Source organism: Ixodes scapularis, unplaced genomic scaffold (assembly GCF_016920785.2).
Source record: "Ixodes scapularis isolate PalLabHiFi unplaced genomic scaffold, ASM1692078v2 ptg001274l_1___fragment_1__unscaffolded, whole genome shotgun sequence".
Classification (NCBI taxonomy): Eukaryota; Metazoa; Arthropoda; class Arachnida; order Ixodida; family Ixodidae; genus Ixodes; species Ixodes scapularis.
Window position 1 is genome coordinate 717,580 of NW_024610129.1, and position 22,124 is coordinate 739,703.

Consider the following 22,124-nt stretch of genomic DNA (forward strand, 5'->3'; position numbering starts at 1 on the left):
ACGAACCCGACCTCATTGGAAAATTTTATCTAAATTCATACAGAAAGTCTTACGAAAAGGCATTTGCCGTATACTTTTGTGTGGGAAGGCACACAGGAAGCACTTCGTATGCACTTGCAAATAGTAATCCGAAATGTGCAGCTAAATCCTGCATAGTTTCATACGAGAAGTCAAACAGGTAATGAATCATAGTTCACATAACAGTCATTAGAGGCACAATCCTAGTCTCTACAAAATAAGCCCTAGCATCTTTTCACTGCTACGCATATAGTGCTCCAACTCACTTCGTTTTGAATGGGAATCGGGCACTAAAAAAATCTCTGAGTATAGAGCGGGTTATGACCGCTGTGGCGGGCGAATCTTTTCAAGGATTTGGCAACAGTGACGACGGACGCCTTACACCGCCAACCGCAACATCAGCAGCCACAACTAATGCGACACTTACATCAACAACGGACGTCATTTCCGCTGGTGGGGATGACGTCCTATCAGGATCCTTTTTGTGGGTATGGATCCTGTATACCTATGCAGGATCCTGTGTCTTCGTATGGCAAGGGCAGAGTTAAAGGAGGGGGGGAGGGGAGCCCGCTCCCCCTTCTCCTTAAATCCCCAAAGTCAAATTTTTTTTAAAGTAAAATCATTGATAAACACCAGCCAAAAGTTTCATTTTTGGCGACATAGCAAATATTGGGTCAACACATTATATCGGGGCAACGTTTCGGCCGTAACGCGTCCTAACTGTTTTACTTTTTCACAAAACGTTGCTGTCTCTATGGGACCCCCGGCACTCTCAATCTGTCAACGACAGCTTTTTTGCCCGGGGACCCACAACACTGCGTTAGAAGATAAAATTGAATTGATTGAATATCTCAGCAGACTCACCCCCCCCCCCCCCCCCCCTCCGGCCGCCGAGTGGCCAAAGCCCCTCCCAGGCCTGACCCATAAATCCGCCCCTGGGGTATACCTACACAGAATCCTGTAAGCGGGTATGGGCTTCATATACCTACACAAGACGCCGTATCCAACAACACTATATGAAATTTATACAAGATCCCTTAGTAGGAATATACACATTTTCCACAAGGGAGCAGCCATTTTGAATGTCTTCACTTCTGGCATGCGGTAAAACATCGTTTTCGTCTCTCCACGCCCCTGGAAGGTGTGCACGAAAAATGCGTGATCGTCACACATTTTTTTGCCTCACCTATGTTTTCTTGCATATTCCAGGTTGAAATGTTTTATTACTTTTTTGTCCCGTATACCAGACACGGAACCCACGTGACTGAGAACGACAGGAAACAAGAAGCGTCTATGTATAGACCAACACGCTGTTTACAAACAAGCCCGCGGTTGCCCAAACAAGGTGTGGGGACTGCGCATGCCTAGAAACGAAATTCGCGTGAAGGGAAGCATCTGCGCATGCGCAGTGCCGTCGACAGTGCCACCGCAGCTGCGTCACGTCAGGGCCGCGTGTTAATCTATAAGATTTTTTTTTTTTTACAAGCGCGTGGTTTCATCTGTTCGGTTGCGCGAGAACACGTGCAAGCGATCAAAAGGATCAAGTCTGATGCTTCCGTCAACAGCTTTGACAGCGTATTACCCTAAGTATGAAAGAGATTATTCGCAACTTTCAGCGATGGTGGCACCGCGGTGTGAGAATCGCGCTCCCTAGCTCCTGAATGATCGGCTTCACAATAAAGGTGCTTGCCTACACCTATCCTGGCATGAAATAAATAAATAAGCTCTAATTCTGCTCGTATATTGCAAAACTAGAATTACTTAGGCGTCGCTGACACACCCTCGTACTGCTGTTCTACGACAATCAGCCAAATGACGGCCATTTTTACAGGCGCCAGTGCGCACCCCTATAGGTCGTGAAAGTTGCGATTAGGCGAGCTGTGGTGGGGAGGACGGAAGCGACGGCGGCTCCCGAGAGGTCCCGAGAAGCAACTCTTGGAGAGAGAGAGAGAGAAACATCTTTATTGAACCGAGCTAATTACGACGTCTTCTTAAACGCCGTCGATGGAAGTGGTTCTCTCTTCACGGGACCCATATGCTTCCCTAGCCGTCTGGCCCCTGGAGATCAGGACAAGCTGGTCTTCAAGTGCGGGGCTGGTTAGCAAGGTATCCTATCGCACGGTAAGAGAGGATGAGGGAGTGGGTGGGGTGGTGGGGGCGGTAAGAGGTGTGAGGAGGGGAGGGGGAGTGGCTTGACAAAATCTCATGCTCCAATGACGTGTTGGAGTGTGCCTAACTGAGTCCTCCAGAAATTACATTCCTTCTCGTACCTTTCCGGGTACATCTTGTTTTGAAGGTAAGGGTGCGGGAAAGATTCTGCCTGTACCTGCCTATAAATCGCTTGCTGTTCTCTGCTAAGCGATTTTTGAGGATCGGGGTAACGTCGCCTTTCCATCCTGTAATGGTTCGCAATGTCGCTATCATCAATTACGGACCGTGGCTCACCTTCCTTTACCCGGTGTTTCATCTCTCGGGCAAACTGGTGGGCAAGTTCGTTGCCCTCCAGCCCAGATTGAGCCGGAGTCCTTATCAACTCAACGTTCCTTTCAGGTACACATCGCGACACTGTTAGCGCAAACACGACATCGGCGATTTTTCGCAATTTATTCAGAAAACGTATTAGTGGGCTCATACCTTTACCTCTTATATTAGAGCCCTAGACGAGGTCTTTCTATAACAATAATATCTTTGATGGCAGCCTTTCCGTTCTAAGAGAAAAACACAAAAAACTGGCGATCGCTTGTTCGCGCCAACAGTGTCACGCTCTGTACGTCGCGTTTATTTTGAGAATGTATTGCCGCAAGAGACACCCACCCCTTTCTTTAGCTGTTATATGCCTTTTGCGAGTCAGTGACAATTCTTCCCACTTTGGGCTGCGCGAGTGCTAGAGCTATTGCGACCTCTTCTGCCCATTCCGGAAAAGACGTCTTGATGGATGTGCAGGTCACAAGCACATCCCCCGTCGTAACTGCCGGCGTGCTTTCGATGAAAACTTGGGTAACGAAGTGTATGTGTAGAAAGTGACCCCCTCTTCCTCTTCTTCTATTTGAACTAAAGTCTCCGTCAAGGCCACTATACGAGCCGCTCTACGGCTGTCGTTACGACGCTGCCTCATGTTTCGAGGCAGCGGCTTAGAGTCGATTTTATGCTCCCATAGCCTGGGTAACGGCCCCGTTTCCTTCCGATCTGGCTCTTGCCAGCCAAACTTGGCAAGAACGCGACGTCTTGCCAAAGTATGACTGAGCCGAACTCTTTGATTAGACAGATGAGCTTCTTTTAACTCTTCAACGACGTTGTGCTTGGCCATGCCGAGAAGCTTGTCTGTCGACGAATGCTTCGGCATGCTCAGCGCCATCTTGGTTGCCTTCCGTATAATAACGTTCACCTGCACCCTGTATTTCTTGAGTAACTTGAGATACGGCGCCGCTTAAACGATGCGCGACATCACGAAGGCCTGGACGAACGTCAATGCACCATCTTCCTTGAATTCTCTTCTACACACGCTGGCGCTGTCAGAATGTTCTACACACAGAACCTTCTACGCCGAATCTTCCAGAACCCCACGCGTGTACATAAGGGGCTCCGCGTGGCGAGCCGCAGTTAGTTTCACCTCAGCGTTCGATCTTGCGGCTTCGCCGCCTTCGACACCCGCGACGCTCTGTTGTTATCATTCTTTTTCCTTTTATTTATGGGCACAAGTTCGCCCCACTGAACGTTCGTTTACTCAGTCATTCGCCGCCTCATCACTTGCCATTCGTGACATTGTGGTGGAGGTGCGGGGTACCGCATGTCCGTGCAGCGCACCTCCCCTCCCCCCCCCCCCCCCCCCCCCAAGTTCCCGCAGTACAACTCCGAACCCCAGTTTCGGAGGCCCCGACGAAGACCAGATCAAGACCCGATCAAATCGCCGCATCCAAGGTCTACACCTGGAACACGGACTTCTGCCACCCACGACCAAGCCGAAGAAGACGACGATGGTCAACCAGGCGCAGACCCCGACCGCTTCTGCCGTCGCGTACCTGCCGGTCACACCCAGAACTCAAACGCCTTTTCACGGAGACGTCCACGAGGACATTTAAGACTGGCTGACAAATTCAGCGTGTATCCCGCCACAACGGATGGACGACTGAGTTTACCGTTGGCAGCGAGCGGAGGACCTTCTCCAAACAAGAGTGCAGGGCCCCAACGAAAGCGTGACCAGCTTCGTAGAGGATGTCATGCGCCTATGCGCCCGAGCCGATCCGGAGGCAGCCGAGGAGAAGAAGCTTCGCGTCCACATGCGTGGCGTGAAGGCTGAAATTTTTGGGAGACTTGTCCTCAATCCCCCGACAACAAGTCCACGGTTTTGTGGCTGAAGCCCCTAAGATCGAGCGCGCGCTGCCGGCCCGAGCAAGCTATTACCATCGACTCGCCGGCGTGCCTGCTCCTCCAACCGCCGCATCTTGCCGACTGGACCTGAATACCACCGGTGTCGACGGCCTTCGGAAAATCGTCCGCGACATTGTCCGTGAAGAAATACGCAAGATGCTCCCCGCCGCGGATCGCCCATCCTCACTGTCGCTCACTGAGGTTGTTCGAGAGGAGGTTTACAGAGCTTTCCAACCTGACAACCTGAAGTCCTGATCAACACGACGACTCCAGAGGAACCGACATTGAGCTACGCCACCATGGCCCGACGACCCCCCCCCCCCCCCTCCAAGCTAACCGCCAATCCACGGCGCCACGACAGCGAGACACACCGATGCCGTTGCATCCTGGTCGCCGGGAAGGAGAAGTCCAGTATGTCCGCCCGGAACAACTATCGCCGAGAAAAATCGACGTGTGGAGGACGGCCGATCGACGCCCGTTGTGCTACCACTGCGGGTAAGCCGACCATATCTACCTCCGCTGCCCCTACCGGCAAATAGGGCTGCGTGGCTTCCATCAGAACGATCCACGTCCACGCTACGGTGAACGACCGCAGGAGATCGAAGAATACCTCAGACGACCTCAGTCTCCCCCGCCTGCAGCTCGCCGCGTCTCCCGGTCGCCATCGCCACGACGAACAGCTTCGCCGACGCAGCGACCCCGACGTGAAAGCCCGTCGCCCCTCGTTCCTCGCCGGGGAAACTAGGCGCGGCAACCCCTGGAGGTGGAGTTGCCGAAGACGACCGACGCCAAGATCCACCACAAACGTCGGAGGGCCCCCACTCAAACATTACCAGAGACCGAAACGACGCTCCTGCAACGGTGAAGAATAATCTACATGTCGTTATCGACGGCCACGACGCGTCGGCTCTCGTTGACACTAAGCAGACTACTCCGTTCTGAGTGGGAGGCTCTCCCAACGCCTTCGGAAAGTGACGACGCCGTGGGATGGCCCACAGATACGGACCGCCGGGGGACATCTCATCACGCCAGTCGGAAGATGCACTGCTCCCGCCGAGGTTCACGGCAAGACGTGTCCTGTGAAATTCGCTATTCTATAAGACTCTGCCAGAGACGTCATCCTCGGCATGGATTTTTGTGCGAATACGGCGCTCTTATCGACCTTGGTAAAAACAGATTGACGCTGCGTACACCTCTTCCACCTTCAGGGACACCCCGAACAGCGTCAGCTGCCGCCCGAGTCGCTGCCGACCACGTTACTCTGCCGCCGCGATCAAGTGTCGTCGTAACCGTCGTGACTGATGCAGTTATCCGCGGCGACATTCTTCTGGAGGGAAACCTTCAATTGGTACTGGGAAGAGGAATAGGCGCTGCGAGAGGAGTAGCTGAACTTGGGGATGGCCGCACTGTAGTCCTCGTGACGAACTTCCGAAATGAAACGCAACATATCACGAAAGGTGCAGCCGTGGGTCACGTCGAGGAACTCCGGAGCTCCGCCCAAATCACTGGGATTACTGAAGAATCCTCGCCACCTCAGCAAGACAGTACGTCGCCAGCGCAGCTCGACATTGACCCTAAGCTTCCGGGCCCGAAAAGAGGGCAGCTGATCGACCTCCTCGCCGAGTACACCGACTGCTTTGCGACATCGTCGAAGGTACCCCAAATCGCCGTTGCGAAGCCCCGCATCATTACCTAGCACGACGCGCGCCCTGTGCATCGATCGCCGTACAGAGTCTCCGTAAAACAAAGGAAGGTAATCCAGGAGCAAGTTCAAGAGATGCTGAACGACGACATAATCCAGCCTTTAAGCAGTCCGTGGGCCTCTCCAGTCGTACTGGTTAAAATGAAGGAGGGAACGCTTAGGTTCTGTGTGGACTACCGGCAGCTGAACACGGTAACGTAAAAAGATGTATATCCACTCCCCCGCGTCGACGACACGTTAGACCGGCTGCGCCACTCCCAATACTTTTCATCGATGGTTCTGAAGAGTGGCTTCTGGCAAATCGAAGTCGACGAACGCGACCGAGAGAAGACAGCTTTCGTCACGACGGATGGCCTGTACGAGTTCAATGTGATGCCTTTCGGCCTATGCACGGCGCCAGCAACTTTCCAGCATGTCATGGACACCGTACTGGCAGGACTGAAGTGGCAGAGCTGTCCCGTGTACCTCGAGGACGTCGTAGTTTTTTTCCGGCAACTTTGACGAGCACTTGCGACGTCTCCGAGCTGTTCTCTAAGCAATACGAACCGCCAGACTCACTCTCCAACCGTCAAAGTGTCGCTTCGCTTATGACGAACTGAAGTTCCTAGGTTACGTGGTTAGTAACGAAGGCGTTTGCCCGGACCCAGAAAAGATTCGCGCTGTCGCAGGATTTCCAGCGCAGACAGACAAGAAGGCCGTACTCAGCTTCCTTGGACTATGTGCCTACTATCGGCGCTTCGTTCGGGATTTCTCTAGGATTTCTGCACCGCTCACAAACCTCACGAAGGACGCCCAGAAGTTCGAATGGGCCGAGGAGCAGCAGCAGGCATTCGACGAGCTGAGGCGACGACTCCAGACTCCTCGTGTTCTTGGACATTTCGGTCAGGATGCGGAAATCGAGATCCACACGGACGCAAGTAACGCAAGACTCTGCGTGATACTGGTTCAACTACAAGAAGGCACCGAGCGAGTAATCGCCTATGCAAGTCGGACACTATCCACGTCGGAGAAAAATTGCTCCACGACTGAGAAAGAACGCCTTGCGGTCATCTGGGCAATCACGAAGTTTCGTCCGTACTTATACGAGAGCCCGTTCCGCGTAGTCATGGACCACCATTCGCTCTGCTGGCTTGTCAGCCTCAAGGACCCGTCAGGACGCCTCGCTAGATGGAGTCTCCGGCTAAAAGAGTTCAACATGACTGTGGTCTACAAGTCCGGCCACAAGCACAGCGACGCCGACTGCCTGTCTCAAGCGCCCGTCGAAACACCTTCCGGCAGCAGCGACGACAATGAAGACGAGTGCTTCCTAGGCGCAGTGAACATTGACGACATGGCACGAGGTCAACGAGACGATCCTGAGCTGCGCGCACTAATAGAGCACCTGGAAGGGCGCGGGAGTACCACGCCACGTGTTTTCTCACGAGCCCTGTCGAACTTCGTGATGTGACAAGGTGTACTCTACAAGGAGAACTTCAGGGACAACAACTTGTCCTGGCTGCTGGTAATTCTGACCGACCTTCAAGAGGAGATCTTCGAAGCCTGCCCCGACGACCCAACGTCCGGACACCTTGTTTACACCCGGACACTGGCCCGTATTCGTGAAACGTATTACTGGCCCAAGCTCCCCAAGACCGTCCACCTATACACACGATCATGCCACGAGTACCAGCGACGCAAGAATCCTCCGATGAGGCCGGCCGGACTCCTGCAGCCAATTTCTCCTCCAACTGCACCCTTTCAGCAGATCGAAATGGATCTACTCGGCCTTTTTGCGACGTCGACGTCGGGGAACCGGTGGATCATCGTCGCCACAGATTATCTCACCCGGTACTCCGAAACGAAAGCCCTTCCTGCAGAGACTGTGTTCGAAGTTGCCAAGTTTTTCATCGAGTCCATCGTCCTCCGGCACGGCTTTCCCCATATCCCAATCTCAGACCGTGGATTATCATTCATGGCCCAGCTGTCGCAAGAAGTCCTTCTTCTCAGCCACACCAGCCATCGTCTCACCACGGCGTACAACCCGCAGACCAACGGGCCGACGGGAAGACTCAACAAGACCATCGCCGATATGACCTTCATCTACGTCGACGTCGAGCACAAGACATGGGACGAAGTGTTGCCGTACGTCACGTTGGCCTACAAAACGGCCGTGCAAAAGTCCATTGGGTAGACACCCTTTCAACTGGTTCATGGCCGCAAGGTAACGACAATGCTGGACGTGATGTTACCCCAAGAACCGGCTGTCGACAGAAGCGACGACGCTCAGATGGTTGCCCAACGGGCAGAAGTCCGTCAGCTCGCCAGACTCCGGATTAAAGCTCAACAACGCGTCGACTTTGGCCGCTACACCTTTCGTCGTCGGGACGTCCACTTCCAGCCCGCAGACAGGGTCCCCATTCGTCGCCGTGGCCTCAGCGAGAAACTCCTGAAACGGTATTTCGGACCGTACAAGGTACTTCGTCGACTTGGAGATCTGAACTACGAGGTGATGCCCGACGGAACAAGAACATCATCACGCCGTCCACCACGGCCTGAATGAATCCGTACTACGCTCGATAGGACTGTGGAACTTATGTGTTCCAAATGATTATTTAGTCTACTTTCCTTTTTATTTGCTCTGTTTTGTTTTGTGTTGCATCGGGGCGATGCACTTTTTTAAAGTGGGGAGTGATGCCGCGAGCGCAGTTGACCAAGCAGGCAGTACGCTCGTGGCCTAACGGTTATCGAGCGTGCCTTCCACGCAGAAAGCTAGAGTCCTGGTCGCGGGGACGCATTTTTGTTGACGCTGACGTAAGGTTCTGGTAAATTCGAGAACCGTGCTGCTTGTTCGAGGTCAGAATGTTCTACACGCAGAACCTTCTATGCCGAATCTTCCAGAACCGCACGTGTGCACATAAGGGGCTCCGCGTGGCGAACCACAATTAGTTTTGCATCAGCGTTCGATCTTACTGCTTCGCCGCCTTCGACGCCCGCGACGCTCTGCTGTTATCTTTATTTTTCCTTTTATTTTTGGGCACAAGTTCGCCCCGTTAAACATTCAGGTTATTCAGTTATTCGCCGCCTCATCACTTGTCATTCGTGACAATATCATCTTCTGAAACCTGGCTCCAGAGTTCTTCCAACCAAATGGTAGTCGGTTATATTCGTACACGTCGATTGGTGTTACAAAGGCAATAAAGGACTTGATGTGTTCCTGTAGAGGGACCTGCCAATAGCCTTCACAGAGATCGATCCTGTAGAACCAGGAGCACGTCCTGTCTGGGAATTGATTTGGTGATAATCTGTGCAGAGACGAAATATGCCATCTTCTTTAGGGGCTATGGTGATTGAGGATGACAACGTTGACGTCAAGGGTCTGATGATCCTGGCATCTAGCATTCTCTACACTTCCCGCTTAAGCCATAATTTCTTTTCGTGGGACATGCTGTAGGGTTTTTTCCGCACTGCAGATGTGTCGCGTAGCTTGAATGGAACCTCAATAACCGATGTTGCTGATGGATATGATTCTACACATATCAAATCTGGGAACGATGTTGGTACGTACTTAGACCTCTTCACAGTTCTGACCATTTGACCTGGAGCAGCAGGTGAGCTATCCGCATCCTTGTCTAGGGTTACTTCGTCCTTCCAGGCTATGTTCATTTGGAAGTGCTTCATGTCGAGTCGTGATAAAACGAACACGAGCTCGACGTCTTCTGCGGCGAGTGCCTTGACCGGGATTTTCTTTCCCTTAAACTCGACTTCCAACGTCGTCCAGTTTTGCATTAGCTTAACATTGCCATCATAGCTGTAAACGTCGATGGGCAGCCGACTTCGTATCTTTTCTGGGTCCACGATATTCTTGATGACAAGGCTGATGGATGCTCCAGTATCAACGAAGGCATCCAGGTGTCTCCCACTGACGATAACAGGGGCATAAAGGATGTTGTACTTAACCAAGTAGACAGTCGCTTTCTTCGTCATCGGGAGGGACTGTGCTCCCTCTTATTAGATTTCCGTCTGGTCGTTAGCACCGCTGTTTACGATGCGGTGGCATGTATCGAAGCACGCGCATTGCGGCCCTTCCACAATGCGATGGCACGCGCATGCATTCGCACGTGCTTCGTGGCTGACTGAATTGGGTCTTGTGTTCATTTAAGGCTTGTTACTTGCCCGGTTTACTGGAAGCTTTTGGCCGCTGTGGGTGTTGACGGTCGCGCTTCTGAGCTTCGTTAGTGGTCGTTGTTTTCCGTGGGGAATTGAGTGGTCTACGAACACAACCTTCAGTGAATACAGAAGGTCCTCAATGGTCTTTGGAGAGTGCGCTCTCACTTGTCTTTCTGCCTCTTTGCTCATCCCGTGGATGACCAGTGCGACGATCGATGTTTCGGGTAAATTAGAATCGGCGAGCTGTACAAGTCGCTCTTTCTCATAAAACTAATCTAGTAGGCTGCCTTCTCGATGTTTGTAAAATATTGCCTTATCCCACATTCAACCGCATTTTGTCAGAAGATATTGTGAAGCTCTCCCTCTACGTATCTCACGAATCGCACCCACATGAAATTCGTACCACTTTTTCGCATTCCCTGCGAGAAAGAGCCTTAAATTCTTGATCCGCGCGCTGTTTTTTGTCCCGCGGTTTTTCTCACAGGCATATTTGTAGAAGTTCAGCCACGTAGAAGCAGCTGAAGATTCGCCGTTAAACATATCTGGCTTTACTGTCTTTTCCCGCCTACGTCTTTCCACTCTCATATTTTCTAACATGGTGGTCATGAACTGCCTCTGGCGTTCTATTTGAGATACTTGCAACTGCAGCAGCTGAGCAACAACCGATGCCAAGTCTCTACCGGCCGAAATCACTTCACCAGAAGTAGTGGTCGGTTTCTGAAACCACTCCTAGAATTCCTGCACTATGATGTTTAGTTTCACCTTCCGTTTTAGAAGTTCTTTCGGCGACAACTGCGCTTTCCTGGCGATGAAGGAGATAAGTTCTATGCTGTTAGCTTCCCGGGCCATTGGAACTGTTTCCTCACCGTTTAGCTGGTAGCTCTCCAGTATTGGCTGTCCTTCTTTGCCAACCGTCAAAATTATAGAAAACCACATCTTTCATGTGATCTTCTCGACTGCGCCAAGTGTAACGGTTCGTAACACGCGTCAAGATCAAAACTGGCGCTTTTATTCTATCCACCTCTTCATCCTCCTCTTCTCTTTTGTTTTTATTGAGGTAGAAAAAAGGAAGCCATAGAAATTCTCTATCCTTCTCTATCCTGGCCTATCGCCGCTTTCCTTCTTGTCTGACTCTTGGAACACTACACTTCTGTTCATGACTCTTCTGATCATGTTCGTATTTTAGTCCTTAGAAACCTTCATCTTTTCGATCGACGCCCCCGCCTTGCCGCTGTTCGGGAAGATGACACCCAGGACAGGATACGTGCTTGCGTGGTTGGCGTTATGCTTGTCCTGTCGATGGTGATGCCGACGTTCTCTTGTTCTCCTTTCTTTGTTCTTGGCTTGACGACGAGTAACTCCGACTTCTGTGCCGAGCAACTGAGGCCGCACGATTTAGCGAACTCGTGCACGGTCTTTGCCACTCCCTGAAGGGTCTAGTCCATCCAACTCTCCGACCCTGCCTTCGACGTCCACACAGTGATATCGTTTGCGTAGATAACATGATCTATGCCCTCTATGTCTTGAAGCAGGGCCGAGAGCGGGAGGAGTGCCAGGTTGAAGACAAGTGGCGAGAAAACCGACTCTTGCGGGGTGCCTCTGTCTCCCAGGGCTATCGGTTTCGACTCCTTTTCTCCAATTTTGATCGTTGCCGTTCTATTGCTTAAGAAATCCTGTGCACACTTGAATGTTCGCTTTCCACACCCCGTTTGCCGCAGGTTACGGAGAATACTTGCTTGTGTAACGTCATCGAAGGCCCCTTGAGATCGATCCCCAGGATAGCTCTTGGCGTAGGAGTCTTTGCTTTCCTGATTACCAGCTCGTGTAGTTGCACCAAGACGTCTTGCGTGCCCACGTGCCTCCGGAACCCGTACATGGTCGATGTCCAAATGTCTCTTAAAACCATACGCTCGACCACCTTCCCCACACACGACGTGAGGAAGATGGGGTGCAAGTTGTCGACGTGGGGTGGTTTCCCCGGCTTGGGAATGAAACGCACCTCCGCTTCTTCCACTCTTTTGGTAACGAACCCTTCTGCGAGGACGCGTTGGCGAGGTTTAGCAGTTCCGCTCGGCTTTCGACACTCATATTTTTAAGCATCTTGTGTGTAACGCCGTTTATGCCTGGTGCGCTGCCTTGATTACTTTCATTGATGGCCGCAACCAGCTGCAGTTCGGTGAAGGCTTCGTCCATCTCGACGTTGCTATCCCCTTCGTACTCCAGAGTCGGATTACTTCTCTTCTCGGTCGAGAGGTATCTACTTGTGAGTTCACGGATGAGCTTCTCCCGTCCCCGTCGTAACTGTTGATCATTCTTGTGAAGTCTCGAGCGCTTTCCCCATCAGGTGCCGCAACAGTTTCGGAGTCTTCCTTGTAGACAGTGTGCCTTGCAGGTCTTCACACATTTTCATCCAATTTTCCCTGCATAGCTGCTGCGCATGCTAGACCGCCTGCTTGTTAAGGTCATGTATGCATCTCCGAAGCTTCTTGTTATGTCTTCGCCTCCTCCATCTTCGAGTAAGACCGTGCCTGCCCGCCCACACGTGGCTAAGCCTCCTGTCTAAGACGGGAACTCGCGTAGTCGTAGTAATCTTCTGTGTAAATTTCTTCACAAACTTGTATTGCTTCTTGGCCCATGCCTTATACGTCTTGGTGTCTTGGTCCTCGTCCTTGCTTTCACAGTCTGCGCGTCTACGTAACCGGTCCGAGTCTGTAATGGTGGCTTGACCCAGTTTCGCCCTCATATCGATCCCCCCGAGGGTGTCACAAATGATGTGATCTGAGCCAAGATTCTCTCCCGTGTTACGCCAAGTAACGTCGAGGTTCCCCTGAACTAACGTTAGATTAGGAGTGGTGTTTCTGACCGGTGCTGGTGCCTGTCCTGGTCGGCACGCCCGGTTCGTTAACCACCTCCATGTCGTGATCCTCTGCAGCTTTTACCATTTGGTTTCCTCTTTTGGACGAATATTTGTAACCCCACCCCGTTTAGGCCGCGTTGAACTCTCCTACCACTAAGATCGGTTTCATTCTTGCTGCTGTAATGCAGTCCAATATGGTGCCTTCAAAGTCAATGACCCTGCTGGACGGTCGGCAATACGCATTCAGGACAAAGATGTTCTTGCCACCCCCCACTCTTCTGCTATGAATTTTCATGAGCGTATGTTCGCAGCCTCGCTGAGTGGTCACGTTCTGTGTGGCCGCCACGTTGCTGCGGACCAAGATCGCAGTACCCTTTTCGCTAGGGTCCGTATACGTTATGTATACCGCAAGCTTCGCCCGGCCGTTGGTCTCTTGTAACGCTATGATATCCGGTTACTGGTCCAATTTATCAACGTATAGTTGTAACTTCTGTATCTTGTTTATAACACTCGTACAGTTCTATTGAAGTAACGTCGCAGTCTGTTTCTGCTTTCCTTTAGTCTTCGTCATTTTCTACTTTCTGAGCGGTAGATTTGCGCACGGAACCAACTTCTCGCTGCCTGACCCGTAGATTAACTCGTGATGGCTTCATCTTGGCAACCGTGAGATGCTTAGTTTTCGCATGCAACTAACGGAGAGTTCTCTGCATTTGGCCTACACATTTTTCATTCTTACTGTTAGACTCTTCACTGGCTCAGGCAATTGAGAAACTTGTTTGGAGATTTGTGTAAGCATGCACATGACCGTCTCCATTGTCGGAGGAACGGCGGCCTCGGCCTTCTCTTCCTCCATGGAAACGAGTGCCATTTCTGTCGTTGGAGCTTGCATCTCTAACTGCGTCAACTCCGGTGGCGTGATCAGCGCCGGTGGCGTGATCGCCTTCGGCGCCGCGGGAGCGGCGAAGGTGGTGTATGACTTGGCTACGTTCCTTTTAGCTACGCTGACGTCATTACCATTGTTCTTTGGTCTACTGAGTACCTCGATACACTCCATCATTGCCTCCATCTGATTGTTTTGGCTCTTGATTTGATTGTTCTGCCTCTCTACCTTTTGCTTGAGTTCCAAACAGTGTCAACACTCTGTCTCTGGAAGGGAAGGAGGAGCAAACGGAAGGGAAATTGCTATTCTTGAGAGCGACGGGAAACCCCGCTGCCCGGCCCACCTGCTTCTCGGCGCGGTCGCTCCGCCGGGCCTTCGACTTGGGCCTCCATTGAGATTCGCGCCTGCGAGCCCCAGCTGCCGATGGTGACCTGGTAGCGCTCTTGCTTCTCCCTCGCCTTCTCTGGGAGCGGCTGCGACGCCCGTCCGACGCCTGCCACGTTCTCTGCTGTCACGCTGGCACCCTCGGCTGCTGCAGCTACATCTCTTCTTCTCGTTGCTCACGTTCCCAACGCCGTTTACCAACGACGTATGGCGTCTTGAACCTTGCTTTACACTTCTTGTCTGTGGTGAGGAGGTTCTCCCCGCAGAGGCTGCAATTGGGGTTACTGCAGACGTGGCTTTCTTCGTGATTCTTCATTCCACGACCACGGCATATCCTGTCTTCTGGGTTTGGGCAAACGTCCATTTGGTGGCAGGGGGACCACACCGGTAGCACATATCGATCTGCTTGCGATTCAGCGAACACTCGACCCACAGGTTGCCGTATCTGTGGTTCGGGACCTTGTCGCCGCCGAATGCGATGATCACCGTCGTCGTCTTACCGATATGGTTGACTTGCACAGTAGTCGAATTATAGTCTTGAACTAAGATTCTTCAATTTCTAGAATAGTGTCCGTCGACGGAACACCCCTGATGACGCCCTTAACGGTGCCGTGGGGAGCGGTCTCCTAGGCGCTGACGTCGTGTGCAATGCCGTTGATAGTGAGGTTTCTGACTGCCGGGTAGCGGTCTGCTTTCTCTCATTTATACGTACTAAAACGACTATGTTTTGCTGTTTGTCCGGGCAGATGACGTTTGCGTTACCTCCTCGCCACTCACGTTCGCAGCTGGGGCGATGGCTCGGCTGATCTCGAATCTAGAAATTTCTCCAAGGTTCAGGCCTCCCCTGGGACGCATGACGATCTTGATATCTTGCCTTGGCAACGCAGGCATCCTCGCTGTCTTGAGTAGCTTGCTCTTGAAATTTTTCCGCTGCGGGTGACGATGCCAGGCAGCCGCCGGTCCACCGTTGACCGTCGTTAGGCAACTCTCGAAAGCGGCTCGCCATTTGCCTGCAGTGTGAACGTCACGTCTCGCTTGTCCCGTGTCACTAGTTGTCGCGCGAATGGCAGTGGGAGGTATAAACGCTCATGCGGGCGTTCGGACTCGTTTCTCCACCTCCTTGCTCGCCCTCTTGCGGCGGGAACGCGAAGCGCTCTAGCGATCACGCTATACTCCGTTCACCCTTAAGTAGATTCACCCGCTCGTCACTAAGTGGGCGAATTTCGCTACACAAACCTGAGTTTCAGGAATGCACGAGAGTGTTGAGTCTTTCGGAGGTTCATTACGAAGACGTCATGAAGGTCGTACGACCCTTAGGTTTTCCCCTGAAAGGGCTGTAGATTCTTAATAAATTTTAAACATATGGGTGTTTTCACCGTTTTGAGCGCATTTTCAAACAATTTTAAGATTTACATTACCTAGAAGAAAAATCTGGAAGAGCGTATGGTAGTACATACAAGAGGTTTCTCCAACCTCCATTTTAATACCATGGAGAGAACATTATAGATTCTAGTATACAGGGTGTTTTAAGAAATGTGGACGAATTCGATACTGCGAAAACTGCGCATCGCACCAAAAAAAAAAAAAAAGGTTGTGTCGTTTTGATTCTAAGCCAAGGGCCTATTAGGGAAAATTAATAAAGTTCATGATAATTAAGTTGCTAATCATTTTCGTGTAATTATTTTTAAGCACTGAGTTTAAGGGCACGGTTTCATTTGGAAACTTGCTGAGCATAATCAGAAATACTAAATGAAAAAGTTGGAGTGCGATAGAAAGCACGTGCTAGATTTTACACCTTTCTCAAAAACCATACAACTTCGACGGGTTTTTAAGTTTCGGTTTACAATCGAAGCGCTCCTCGGCACCGACGGCACCGCGCCCTGTGGAGAAATAGTGCAAGCTGCCTCTGCTGCATTGAGCGAGCACAGCAAAGCAAAATGTTGGTTGCACTATTTCTCCACGGGGTGCGGTGCCGTAGGTACCCAGAAGCGCTCCGATTGCAAACCAAAACTTAGAAACCCGTCGAAGTTCTGCTGTTTTTAAGAGGCTGTAAAATGCAGCGCGTCTATCGAAAAAATCACCAGGAAAAATCCTCATGGTCCATCAGGCTGATTGTCTCATGTGTTTTGGGACATTGCTGTTCTGATTACCTGATCGTAACCTGATGGTGTGATGGTTTGGTGGCTTGATGGCTTGATGGCATGATGGTTTGATGATCTGTCGTATTTTGGGACATTGATGGTGTGATCGTTTGATGGTGCGAACGTCTGTTGGTCGGTATGAATTTCTAATTACACATATGTACCGGCAGAAGACAGATTCCATTACAGTCAATTGTGGACTTTATTTTGTGCCAATTATTATTTCAAAAAAGAACATCCGAAGTGTTAGGGTACCTTCCGAAATCCTCGTAGAGACTTGCAAACAATGTTTGTATTTAGGTTATGGCATGTTAATATTTCTATATGGAAATGATTGGACGTTGAATTATCAAACAGCAAAAACAAAATAGCAGAGAAAATGCGTTTAATCTACTCACTACTTTCAAGACTCCACGATCCGCAGAAACTTCCTCGGTGTCTGTTGCGGGGCTATCTACACTCTGTCCCCATCATCTATGCTGGGCATGACGGCGTCGTGCGACAGCGTGCAATACACTAAGCCTCGTCGGCCCGAGAATGCAGCAGGCCTCGTATTAGCGCATTCGCGGCTTCGTAAACGTTTTTTTTTTTTTTTCTCGCAAATATTCAGTTTATAGTATACGTGCGCCTGGTAAATAAATTTCCTATCAAGCAAAGTGCGTTTTTCGACGCATTCTCTGCCACTTGGATTGTAAACATGATTTTCTTGACATAGAAAGCAGATCAACAAATTTTTTCAGCAACGGACAATAAAACAGTTTAAAACAAAACTATGGTTGCAAAAACGTACCTGAGTTTATAAGAAGGTGCCTTCGTTACCTTTCGAGTATGCCAGGACAATTGTTGAGGCGGATTAATAGAAATTGAACACCCTGTTATCGAGCCACGCCGCTGTTAGCTTTATGCACCGAATGTAATTCACGAATGCGCAGCGACGCGAGATCATTGGCGCCTTCTCTCGGCCACTCCTGAAACCTCCTGAATGTGGTCAGATTATTTCCACCACCGAAAGATGACATGAGAAGCGCCATCAGCCTTTTTTTCGTTCTGATGGTCTATCGAGATATCCTGATGCTCTCACCCGGGCAACATCAAAACGTTTCGACGGTCCGTCAGTCGCAGCAAGAAACGTTTTGAAGGTCCGACCTTCAAGCAGAAGCCTTTAATGGTCCATCAGGCACCATCAAGAAATATTTGATTGTCTCTCAGGCACCATCAAGTAGGCCTGTCGTACAATCGACAGTTAATTCTGATGGTGTGAGCGGGTTTAAAAATGTTCTGTTATTGTATTCATATATATATATACTAGTAAACGACGTATTTTTCGCCGGCTCAATACTTCGCGATTTAGGTCAAATCTGAAGTTTTGTAATAACTCGCGGGTTCTAATTTTTGCGACGCGGTATAATCTCAATATAGATTTTCATGTGTTCAAATTTTACCGGAATTGTTCGCGGGAACTATTTTTCGCGATTTGCCGGCGATTTGCGAAATTCGCGAAAATTAGGTTCTCGCGAAACTTAAGTCGTTTACAGTATATATGCGATTGGTTTAAGCATGCATGCGATCGAGTTCAGAGGAATACGCACTCGCTCAGAACCACTGCAACAACGCGCGCCCACGACTGATGAAATATTGTCGTCACATATAACAGCCACCGCAGAATATAAATCGTGGAAATGCCTATACTTTGTCAAAGCAACACAATTTTTTTGCGAACTTGTTTTTTTTTTTGTATGTTTCTGTATCTGACGACCGTAATTCTTGTGCAAATGGATTCTCACACCTACACCCCCCTCCCCCTGAAATAATTCCTCTTGGCACTGCGGGGCAACATGCAATAAATAAATAAATGCGATTTGATGGTACAAAACACTTCTGATGGTCCATCGCCTGATGGTCTGACGACCCATCAAATGCAGTTATGAGCTTCTGGCCGACCGTCAAACGCTTGTGATGGTCCACCAGGGAGGTTTGATGGACCATTAGCTGCCACTAAAGTACCTGACAGACCATCTAACGCTCTGGATGGTCCATCAGGGAAGTCTGGTGGACCATCAGGTGCCATTGGAGCAACTGACGAACCAAGAAGACGTTTTCAATGGTCCATCAGACGCCGTCAAGGAAGTATGATGGACCATCGAAATTTCTTTGATGGTCTATTTGGAGGGTCTGATAGACCATCAAGAGCCATCAAGAAGGTCTGGTGAACCATCAAGGAAGCCTGGTGAGCCATCAGGGAAGTTTGATGGGCCATCAGAGAAGTTTGACGAACCATCAAGAAAGTTTGATGGACCATGATATTTTATTTATGGTCTTTTCTATCGGGGTGTCTTCTATCGCACTTCAATTCTCTTATTTAGTGTGTTTCAATGATGCTCAGCAAGTTTCGAAATTAAACCATGTCCTTAAGCTCAATATCTATAAGATTAATTACACGAAAATAATTAACAACTTAGTTATCTCAAACTTTAATCATTTTCCTAAGTGGGCCCCTGGCCTAAAAACAAAACGACACAAGCCTTTTTTTTTGTGCAACGCGTAGTTTTCGCAATATCGAATTTGTCCACCTTCAGTGAAACACCCTGCGTATTGTAGTATTTGTGTAAATAAATTGGACGGGACAGACTCTTTTTCATTAAGTTCAACGAGATGGCGACAGCAGAATCAAGCTGCAAGAGCATTTGCTGTTGTTTTCTTCTCTCGAGCTCGTACGAAAGGTGGCTCGCGGCACGCGTTTGCTGCTAGGATCGGATTTGCCTAGCGTGCCTTTATGTGCACTTTGCTTCGGGGCTCGGTGGCATGGGGTGATGACACCTTACCAATTTTTTTTGAACTCTTATATTTATTTCTTTGCTCTGAAGCGCGTGAAAAAGCATGTCCCTGCACGCGTTCGTGGCGCTGACTGTGCTAGAGCGACATTTTGTTTCCTGCAACTTTTCTATTTTCCATGTGAGCGCGTGCTGTCGTCATCAGGTTCTACGAACGATGGCCTCACCCTCAACAGAAGGACATTGAGGCACTCTAGTTTTGCATGTCGGCTAGATTTTCCCGTCGTGTGATTTATGTCGGCTACGACGCACAATAAATGGGATCAATGAGAGGCAACGGATGTACGACGTAGTGATGCCATGGCAACGTCCAAATTGCATTGTTTACCGCCGCGCCCATCGCCTTTACTTTCAAATAGACCGCGGCCGATCTCATCAGCTATGCCAACCAATCCAGTCATAAAAACATGCACACGACACCGTGGTTTTTGATCCCCGAGACCAAGCGGAAAAGGCATATACTTTCAGCAAAGTCCCTTGGTGTGCTTGTGTTTGCCTTGCAAGCAACGTCAAATGCGCCAGTACACAATGCCTGTGCCACACGAGGCTCTTGGAAGCCAATGGCAGTGCAGCAATCTTTCGTGGCCGTGTCTCTAATGTTCGCACAACAGTGGTTGTCCGTACTTGGAAACGTCGGGCGTGAATTTTAACCAGAGTCTTTAGGCTCTCAGCGCTGGTTTGGCTTCGTTGGCTTGTATAACCCATTCCAGATCTTGGTCATTTTCTTGGTCGTCTTGTGTGCTGCGGCATATATCAGCAGTAGAGTTAGAGCTCAATTTATCCAACATTTCAATTTTTAAAAATTTACAGCCCAGCGTGCGATCTCCACAGCCCAGGACGCGCATGTTTGTTGCTTCTGAAGGCAAACACATCACGTGCATGCCATACGCACGAACACTGAAAATGGCCCCGGCCAGAAGCCCGTGTCGAAAGGCCGTACTGTTTTTCGCATTCGTTGCGTGAACAAAGAAGAGCGTCGATAGTGATTCCATAACAACAAAGAATGTCTAAGGCGTCGCCATGGCCTCAAAAGAATGATACGCGTGTTCGGCCGAGTTTCCAATATACATGGCTTGGAAGTAACGTCATTGCATCATTCTGGTGTTCATCTCAAGTTCTTTTTGACATGAGAAAGAAATTTAGTGGTAAGTAACTAAGTAGCGCCTCCACGGTGGTAGACAAAAGGGACCGTCCGCGATCTTTTATGAGAGTACGTGGAGCTCCGTGGCGGAGAATCACCTGGTTCAGCGGGAACGCAGCAATTTAGGGTGCTGTAGCGTTGGGAAGGACCGCTGTTTCTACGTAACATGTTAGATGGTCGATATACACAATTATCCAGTTCTGGGAAGGGTCCGAATAGGTCAACTCACACAACGACGAACGGTAAATGAGGGGGAGCTATGGGTTCGAGAAGTCCTGGGGGAGTTGATGTGGGACACTCTCGACGCTGGCACAGCTGGAAACTCCTGACGCACTTGAATACAGCACTATACACTCCGGGCCAAAAGAACCCATGGATGACAAACTCTTGTGTAGGTTTTAGGAATCCGAGATGGCGGGCAGGGGGCTCATCTTGCAGATTTTGTAATATCTCTTGTCAGAGGTGTTGAGGTATGACAAGGAGCCAACGCTTACCCTGTGGATCATAATTTTGACAAAACAATATCCCGTCAATATAAACAATTGTTGAGCTTTGTTAGTAAAACGTCAACTTTTGAACGGATTGCTGCCTCTCAAGTGGGAGAGTATCTGAATTATTCACACGATCTGCACGCTGCTCGGAAGGCAAAGTCTCACAGGAAATAGGAGCGATTGAAGCTGTGGTATTTGTGTATAGTGCAAGTGTAGTAATGGTGTTAAAGTGCCCCTGGAAAGAAAAAAAAAAGTTTTTTAACAGTGTTGTTGGGACATCCGTGTCAAAAAATTAATTATACGCAAAAGAAAACATTTTTAGAGAAATATTCACGACCCGAGACGCGATTTAGTCGCTAGTCACCTCATTTCTACTTGTTTTTCATCTCGGCATGCCGAGCGCCTGGAGGAGAAGTGGACCGGTTTCGCCTTCGCGTCGAGGTGGAAAGAGCGAATTACCATCTCATTGAGCGAATGACCACTTCGTGACGTCATGGACTTTGCGTGCAGAATTTCAAATAAATTTATCACCGTGAATACCGCTCTAAACATTTTTTTTTTCGCGTAAAATTTGTTTAGTGCCACGCGTGTCCCAACAGACTGTTAAAAAAAAAGTTCTTTTTTTCCTTTCAGAGGCCCTTTAAGGGTAAGCGTACATCGGCAGAGGCCATCAGCGTCTTGATGTTTTTGACCACTTCTGTTGACGATATTAAAATCATACTCCTGCAGTTTTAGCGCCCACCGACCGAGGAGTCCGGTTAGGTCCTTAAGGGAAGCAAGCCAGCACAAAGAGTGGTGGTCGGTGACCACTTCAATGTGTCTTGCATAAAGCTATGGTCGGACTTTTCCAAGAGCACAAGATTGAGATTTAGACGCTTCGTAAACAACACTTTAATAATATTTTAGACAGCATTCGTAAAACATGTTTTGAAGCGAAAGGCTTACTTGTCCCGATGAGCGAAAAAGCGTCGTATAAACCGATAAATGTATATACGATTGAGCGGCTCGCTCCGCTCATCGAGCGATCTTACTTGTCCCATTGCCTTGGCGTCATCCTTGCGGTCATCCTAGAAGTCGTCCTATACCTCTAGGACGACTTCACTTTTCACAATACTTAAGAAACAAGCGGCGTCGGCGGCGTTGTGCTGTGCCCGAAGGATGATCA

The 22,124-nt window shown here is 49.8% G+C and overlaps 1 protein-coding gene across 1 annotated transcript in view; it reads left to right on the forward strand.

Annotated features, from left to right (window-relative positions):
* Nucleotides 1-22,124, forward strand: part of LOC121834511 (ficolin-1-like) — a 103,987-nt gene that overhangs the window by 64,613 nt on the left and 17,250 nt on the right. The window lies entirely within an intron of this gene.